Source organism: Arachis ipaensis, chromosome B9 (assembly GCF_059453495.1).
Source record: "Arachis ipaensis isolate K30076 ecotype BB chromosome B9, ASM5945349v1, whole genome shotgun sequence".
NCBI lineage: Eukaryota > Viridiplantae > Streptophyta > Magnoliopsida > Fabales > Fabaceae > Arachis > Arachis ipaensis.
The window spans coordinates 47118313-47127505 of NC_142444.1; the positions used below are offsets into that span (position 1 = coordinate 47118313).

The window sequence follows — 9193 nt, forward strand, 5'->3', positions numbered from 1 at the left end:
AAAGTTTGGGTGGTTTCTCCATCCAGGGTTGTAAGTCTTGAAGTATGGATCATAGTTTTTCCTTGGTGAATTCCCAATGTAATTGACTTGCTCCTGACTCCCCTCTGCTTCTTCATTCACTCCTTATTATGTTGTTGACGAAGTGGAGATTGCTGCTACTTGGTTCCTCTCCATCTTCTTGGTGAGGTCAGCCAGCTGCTCGGTAATGAGCTTGTTTTGGGCCAACAGAGCATCTACATTGTTTAGCTCCATCACTCCTCTTGTGTTCCCTCCTTCGGAAGCATAGAAGTAGTCGTTTTCTGCTACTGTTTCAATAACATCTATGGCTTCCTCAATGGTCTTTTTCTTGTTCAAGGATCCTCCAGATGAATGGTCTACGGCCTTCTTTGACTCATAAGAGAGCCCTTTATAAAAAATGTGCAGCTGCACCCATTCATTGAACATGTCAGGTGGACACCTCCTTGTTAAGTCCTTGAACCTCTCCCATGCTTCATATAGAGTCTCACCATCTTGTTGCCTGAAAGTTTGAACCTCAGCTCTCAGCCTATTGATTTATTGAGGAGGGTAGAATCTTGCTAAGAATTTGTTCACCACATCTTCCCAAGTTGTCAAGCTCTCCCTTGGGAAGTATTCCAACCACTTGGCTGCCTTGTCCCTGAGTGAGAAGGGAAATAAGAGCAGTCTATAGGCGTCAGGATGAACACCATTAGACTTCACTGTGTCACATATTCTCAGAAAGGTGGTTAAATGTTGATTGGGGTCTTCTTGAACACTTCCTCCAAACGAACAGTTGTTCTGAACAAGGGTGATGAGCTGTGGTTTAAGTTCAAAGTTGTTGGCATGGATTGTTGGCTTTTGGATGCTACTTCCACAATTTCCTGGGTTTGGATTAATGTAAGAGCCCAAAACTCTTCTATCCTCCCCAGCATGATTTGCTCCACCTCCTCTGCCATGGTTGTGAGTCTCTTCTTCATGATGATTTTCCATGTTTTCTTCCATGTTAGGTTCAATGTATTCCTCAAAATGTTCCTCCTCTTCTTCAGCACCAATTACACGTTTTTCTTTTGCTTCCCTACTTAGTCTAAGGAAGGTTCTCTCAGGTTCAGAATCAAAGGAAGTCGAAGCCCCGCTTCTTCTCCCTGTCATACAACCAACAAGTGCAAGCAAAGAAAATAGGTGCAGACAGTATTTGTGTCAGAATTACTGTTAGTTATGGGTGGTGCAATATATCAAACAGTTAGTGGGTTAGCAAACAGAATTGAAAATAACAAAGAAAAATAAACGGGTAGAGGCAGAAGGGAAGAAGTTTAACTAAAACAAAAAGTAAATCACTCAAACAGAAAAATGAAATTCACAAAATAAAAATGCTCAATCTAGTGATCTTCCAATGTAATCATTGTTGATGCACAATCAATCCCCGACAACGGCGCCATAAACTTGATGCACGGAAAACTTGTCTCTCAACAAATCTCCCTTCGGCAAGTGTACCGAAGTTGTCGTCAAGTAAAAACTCACAATAGAGTGAGGTCGAATCCCACAGGGATTGATTGATCAAGCAACTTTAATTAGAAGAATGTTCTAGTTGAGAGAATCCAGAATTTGGGTTGAGAGTTGCAGAAATTAAAATGGCGGGAATGTAAATAACAGAAAAGTAAATGCTAGAATTAAAGGACTGGAAGTAAATGACTGAAAATAAATTGCAGAATTGTAAATGGGAATGGGGGATTTGCTCATAAAAGTAAATGACAGAAATTAAAGAGAATGGGTAAGATCAGAGATGGGGAGTTCATTGGGCTTAGGAGATGTTGCAATTCTCCGGATCAAGTTCATTTTCATCTCTTCCTCAATCAATGCACTCATTGATCTTTTTGGCAATCTTAAGTGATTGAATTACAACTTTTTGCAATTCAATCTCTCAATTCTTGATCAATAGCCAATTCCTTGGTCAATTGCTCATGAGAAGAGATGAAGTATGGTCACTGATTATACCACATGCATTTCCCAAACCAAGTATTGAGAGGGTTATAGTCACATACCCATCCAAACCCAATTTGGTCCAGCATGAGAAAGCATTTCTAGCTTGATCTCTTCATTCCTCTTTCAAGGTTCAAAAGAGATCCAAGTTTGAATAGCTTCTCTTCCAAGATAACTACTCAATGGGATGAAGATCGAAAGCTTTCAAGTAAAATCAAGAGGAAAGATAGAAGAAGAATAATGAAAATTAGTATTGATCCATCAAATTACAACAGAGCTCCCTAACCCAATGAAAGGGGTTTAATTGTTCATAGCTCTTGAAAATGAAAACAAAGATGGAGAATACATCATAAAACTAGAAATTGCAAAGAAAGTAAAATACAGAGAGTAGTTCCCTTTTTCCCAGCCTCCAGAACTGTTTTACAATTCAAAGCTACTCCTATATATACTACTCTTCTCAGCTTCTAGTTTACTCTTCAAGTCTTGGGCCTTTGGATCTTGAGTTTGAAGCAGTTCTTTTCTTCATTTGGGCTTGGCTTTACTTGCAGAGAGAAAGTGCTAAGTGGGCAGAGACTTCAGCTCAGGACGTTAGGGGTGTTAATATTTAGTGAGAATATAAGTTCGAGAATGTTAGTGACACTTAACATTGTCACTAACGTTCCAATGCACCCCTTTGCCTTACGTTAAAACCCACGTTAACTAGGTTAATGTGGCTTTTAACGTTGCCTTGTTAATCCTTCGAGAATGTTAGTGACACTCAACATTGTCACTAACGTTCCAGTGTGCCCCTTCTTGTTTCACGTTAAAGCCCACGTTAACTAGGTTAACGTGGATTCTAACGTGGTCCTTGCCAACCTTCGAGAACGTTAGTGACACTCAACATTGTCACTAACGTTCCAATGTGCCCCTGGGTCTCACGTTAGAGTCCACGTTAACTAGGTTAACGTGGCCTCTAACGTGGCCATCTTTAGCCATCCCAACGTTAGTGACAATGTTGAGTGTCACTAACGTTGGCTCATCCTTCATTCCTCATCGTTAGCTTCCACGTTAACCAAGTTAACGTGGAGGTTAACGTGACTCTTGGGGGTTATGTGGTTGCTTCAACGTTAGTGACAATGTTGAGTGTCACTAACGTCGTCGACAACCCTTCATCCTTTACGTTAGTTCCCACGTTAACCAAGTTAACGTGGGAGTTAACGTGGTACTTTGCACCATAGGCCAACGTTAGTGACAATGTTGAGTGTCACTAACGTTGGCTTCTCTTCCCCCCTTAACGTTAGAGGCCACGTTAACTAGGTTAACGTGGCTTCTAACGTGGCCACTTATGAGTAATTGCCAACGTTAGTGACAATGTTAAGTGTCACTAACGTTGGCTCAACTTCTCTTCTCCACGTTAGAGTTCACGTTAACTTAGTTAACGTGACTCTCTAACGTGGGCATTGATGGCTTTTTGAGAATGTTATTGGCAATCACTTTTCTCATTAATCTTGCAAGTTACCTCCCCTTTTCTTGCTTCCTTTTTGGTCCTGAAATCAAGCAATAAAGTGCATCAAAGCTCTAGTCCAAGTCATGAGTAATGCAACATAATATTTGTCACTAAACTTATGCAAAATCCTCATGAAATTATGTAAAATGCATAATGTATGCTTGAATCAAGGCATAAGTGAATATTTATCCAAAACTAGCTTATTTCCTAAAGAAATGTATGAAACTATCCTAAAAACAGTAAAGAAAATGTCAGTGAAACTGGCCAAGATGTCCTGGCATCAATGGGGCATTGGGAATGAAAGCAAGAGCAAGAAATGTAAATAGCAAGGAATTGAAACAAGCATGCAAGGAATTTAAGGAAAGGCAATTAAAAGACTCTTGGTAAGAAGTGGGTAATCTAGGTTTTCTATCCTAGTTGTGGACCACAAACATGGCAATTGTGTGGAATCAATCCAAATTAGTCAATCCTCCTTGAGAATTAGTCAAAAGAGTGTAATTGATCTCAATCCATAAGTCCTAATCAACTCACCAATTACTTAGTGAATGACTAGCGTCAATGGAAACCAAAGTAATTAACTATTCTCACACAATGCGGAATGGACACCGACAACTCAATTCCACCCAAATACCCAATTTCTCAACCAAGAGTGTGAAAACTAAACATGCAAGAAATTAAACATCAAAGCAATTAAATGCAAGGAAAGGAAATGGTAAGAAGGTAACTTAGCATGCAAGAAATTAAATGAAAGCAAGTAAAAGTCAAAGCAATAAAATTCAAAGCAATAAAACTTCAAAAGCAAGAAACCTCTTGGCAAGTAATTCAGGACTAAAGCAATATGATTATTATGAAGAGTTAATCCTACTTAGTCAACCTTACATCGAAGATAAGTGAAATAGACATAGTTGATTCCAATCCCTAAGTCCTATGTCAATACTAAGGGGTCACATAAAGTCAAGGGAGACCAAATCAACTAACTCACTCTACTATATCAAACAAGAATGGACATCAATAACTCAAGGATCACCAAAGTCATCAATTTCAAGCCAAGAGTGAGAAAAATCTATGTAAAAACTAAGCCAAGTATTTTATCAAACACTTGATGTGCATAAAAATAAACTAATATTAAAATACATTAAAATAAACTCTAAAGCTACCAAAACAAGAAAATAACCATAACAACCAAGGAAAGCAATAAATGAACATAAAACATAAATTGCATTAATTGAAAGTAAAATTAATATAGAGTGTTCATAACATAAAAATGACAAAATAAAGGAAATAACAAGAGAAATGAAGAAGAACAAGATGCAATAACAATAAATGGCAAGGAAAAGTAAATAGAAACAAGAATTAAAAGTAGAAATTACAAGAATTTAAACTAAATAACCCTAATTCTAGAGAGAGGGGGGAGCTTCTCTCTCTAGAAACTAAGAGAAAGCATCATAAAAACTAAACCTAATTGTCCCCCCCTCTCTTCATTCCTCTTCACTTTGGCCTCAAATAGCTTCAGAAATGGGTTGGATTTGGTACTGAAGGCCCAGAATTCGCCCCCAGCGATTTGCAATTAATGAGCTGACGTAACTCGGGTCACGCGTACGCGTGAGTCATGCGTACGTGTCGCTCGCAAATCCTCGTTGTGCGTGCACACGCAGGGGTGCTGGAACTTCCAAACTCCATTTCTTCATGGTTTCTTCTCTTTTGCATGCTCTTTTACTCAATTCTTCAACCCATACTTGTCTTGGAAACCTGAAATCACCTAACAAATACATCAAGGTACCAAATGGGATTAAAGTGAATTAAAATTGACTAAATTAAGCACAAAAGAGCATGTTTTCACTTTCAAGCACAATTTAGGAAGAAATCTCAAAAGCATGCTATTTAGATGAACAAATATGGGTTTATGTGATGAAATCCACTCAAATCAAACCAAAATAGATCATAAAATATGGAATCATCAGCGTTCAATGCCCTGAATGGAGCAGGAAGCTGGCGTTAAACGCCAGCTATGGAGCATGAGCTGGGAGTTCAACGCTCATAAGGGGGCAGAGAATTTGAATTCCCTAGCCTTTCAGGACCAGTAGGTCCCACAACATCTTCACCTAACCCACCTTCTTTTCTCTTCTTTTCATACTTTCCCACACACACTTCCCTATAAACCCTCAACCAATCACATCCACACCTCTTCCTCAAAAACATCACAACTCCCACCAAGCACCACCCACTAAAATTCAAACTTCCCACCCATACACCCCACTCATTCGAAACCCTAACCTCAACCTCCCTATAAATACCACCCTCATACCACTTATCCCACACACTACTCATACAACTTTAGCCCTCACTTGGCCGAATTGCTCTTCTCCCTTCATCTCCATCTTTTTTCTTCTTCTTCTACTCCATTCTTCTCTTTTGGTTATTTTTTGCTCGAGGACGAGCAAAGCTTTTAAGTTTGGTGTTGGAAAAGCCTTGCTTTTTGCTTTTCATTCCCACTTATGGTACCCAAGGTCGGAGAATCCTCTAGAAAGAGGAAAGGAAAGGTTGTAGCCACCACCTCCGAATCTTGGGAGATGGAGAGATTCATCACCAAAGCCCACCAAGACCACTTCTATGAAGTAGTGGCAAAGAAAAGGGTGATCCCTAAGGTCCCTTTTAAGCTCAAGAATAATGAGTATCTGGAGATCTGACATGAAATCTGGAGAAGAGGTTGGGAAGTGCTAACCAATCCTATCCAAGAGATTGGGATTTTATTGGTGCAAGAGTTCTATGCTAATGCATGGGTCACGAAAAACCATGACACTAGTGTGAACTCTAATCCTAAAAATTAGAGCACCATGGCCTGAGGGAGAATCTTAGACTTCAGTCCAGAAAGTATGAGGTTGGCGTTCAACTTTCCTTTGATGCGAGGAGACCCACATCTTTACACAAGAAGAGTCAATTTTGATCAAAGGCTGGATCAAGTGCTCTCAGACATCTGTGTGGAAGGAGCACAGTGGAAAAGGGATTCCCAAGGCAAAAGGCTTGACCTCAAGCCTGTCCAACTAAGAAGGCTTGACCTCAAGCCCATAGCTAGAGGATGGTTGGAATTCATCCAACGCTCTATCATCTCTACTAGCAACTGGTCTGAGGTGACCATAGACCGAGCCATCATGATCCATTGCATCATGCTCAGAGAGGAGGTGAAAGTACATGAGGTGATACCTCAAGAGTTGTACAAAGTGGCAGACAAGCCCTCCACCCAAGCAAGGTTAGCTTTCCCTCATCTTATCTATCACCTATGCAATTCAGCTGGGATTGTCATAGAAGGTGACACTCCAATTGAGGAAGACAAGCCCATCACTAAAAGAAGGATGAAGCATACCAGAGAGCCGGCACATGAACCACAATATGAGCATATGGAGCCACCTCAACATAAGATCCCCGAGACACCTCAAGGGATGTATTTTCCTCCTCAATGCTATTGGGATCAATGGCATACTTCTATGGGAGAATTAAGCTCTAACATGAATTAGCTGAGAATGGAGCATCAAGAGCATTCCACCATCCTCAATGAAATTAGAAAAGATCAAAGAGCTATGAGGGAAGCACAACAAAGACAAGGGCATGACATTGAAGACATTAGGTGCTCTATTGGATTCTCTGGAGGAAGTGGTAGTCGCCGTCACAAAGGTGACCCCGTTCCATCACCCCTTTCTTTTATGTTATTTTTCTATTTTCCATTATGTTTTGTTGTCTGTTCTCGTGTTCTTATTACATGATCATTTCTATCTATGTCTTAAAGTTATAAAATGTTCCATATATCTATCACCTTACTTAAAAGAAAATCTTATTTGAAAAAGAAAAATTAAGATGCATGAATTTTGAGTTTATCTTAAGAATAGTTCAAGTATATTGATGTGGTGGCATTGCTTTTGTTTTCTGAATGTATGAATGAACAGTGCATATTTGAAATTGGAAATAAGAATGTTGGCTCTTAAAAGAATGATGAAAAAGGAGAATTATTATTAGTAATATGAAAGATCCAAAATTTGATTCTTGAAACAAGAAAAAGCAGCAAAAAGCAATAAAAGAAAAAATTATATGCGAAAAAAATGCGGAAAAAAAATATAGCATAAAAAGAAAAAAGCTAATAGCTCTTAAAACTAAAAGGCAAGAGCAAAAAGCCAATAACCCTTTAAACCAAAAGGCAAGGGTAAAATGATCCAAGAATTTGAGCATCAATCGTTAGGAGGGCCTAAAAGAAACAAAATCTTGGCCTAAGCACTCCAAAGGAACAGTGTCCCTAACTATATGCTTGTGGTGTGAAGGTGTCAAGTAAAAAGCTTGATACTGAGCAGTTAAAGTCGTGATCCAAAGCAAAAAGAATGTGCTTAAGAACTCTAGACACCTCTATTTGGGGATTCTAGTAAAGCTGAATCACAATCCGAAAGGGTTCACCCAGTTAAGGGTCTGTGGTATTTATGTATCCGGTGGTAATACTGGAAAACAAAGTGTTTAGGGCCACGGCCAAGACTCTAAAAATTGTGTTCAAGAATTAAAGAGAACTAAACTAGGAGAGTCAATAATATCATTTGGATTCTAAGTTCCTAAGGATGCCAACACTTCTGAGCTTCAATGGATAGTGAGATGCCAAAACTATTCAGAAGCAAAAAGTTACTAAGTCCCGCTCATCTAATTGAAACTGAGCTTCATTGAAAACTCTGAAATTTATCATATCTTACTCTTCTTTTTATCCTACTTTGTTTCTAGTTACTTGGGGACAAGCAACAATTTAAGTTTGGTGTTGTGATGAGCGGATATTTCATACGCTTTTTTACATCATTTTCATATAGTTTTTAGCATGCTTTATTCAAGTTTTATTATGTTTTCATGGGTTTTAGTGTAAAATTCATATTTTTACATTCTACTATGAGTTGTTGTGTTTTATGGTGATTTCAAGTATTTTCTGGCTAAAATCTGAGAGTTTTAACAAAGTCTGATTCAGAGGCAAGGAAAGCATAGCAGATGCTGTCAGGATCTGACCTCCGTGAATTCAAGCAAGCATTTCTGGAGCTACAGATATCCAAATGGAGTGTTCTCAACGGCTATGGAAAGCTAACATCCAGGGCTTTCCAAAACTTAATAATAGTTTATACTTTATTTCGGAAATGAAGGCCCAAAACTGGCATTCAACACCAGCCACCAGCCCCATTCCTGGCGTCCAGCGACCACAAAGGAGCAACTGGAGTTCAACGCTTAAAGGGGAGTCCAAAGGGGGCATTCAATGCCCAAGCAGCCTACTAGCACATGGAGACACCCTTAGCTCAGCCCAAACACTCACCAGGTGGGCCCTGGAAGTGGATTTTCGCATTACAAGCTTAAGCCTATCGTATTTCTGTAATCTTTAGTCATTAGATTAGTATATATAGACAAGATTTCACCCTTGTTGAGGACTTTTGCCCACTTTCATGTTAACCATTGTATTTTTCTATCAGCATGAGTCACTAAACCTCCTAGGTTAAGGTTAGGAGCTCTGCTGAGTTTTATGGATTAATAAAAGTACTACTGTTCTATTTCAATTCGTGTTTGATTCTCTCCTAAGATGTATCTTCGTTCTTCAACCTTATGAATGAGTTGAACCGTCACAAGTTATCTCTATTCTACATGGGTTCAGCGAGCGTCTTTCATCGGATATCAATCAACCACTAGCATGAGGATACGTCTCTTAGACGGCTAATCCACGACTTCGTTGGG

General features: G+C 39.2%; 1 non-coding gene across 1 annotated transcript; it reads left to right on the forward strand.

The window, feature by feature from the left end:
* Positions 1 to 442: 442 nt before the first annotated feature.
* Positions 443 to 546, forward strand: LOC148544546 (small nucleolar RNA R71). The gene has a single exon (XR_015901832.1). It is a non-coding gene; the product is annotated as a small nucleolar RNA R71 (small nucleolar RNA).
* The last annotated feature ends 8647 nt before the right edge of the window (positions 547 to 9193 follow it).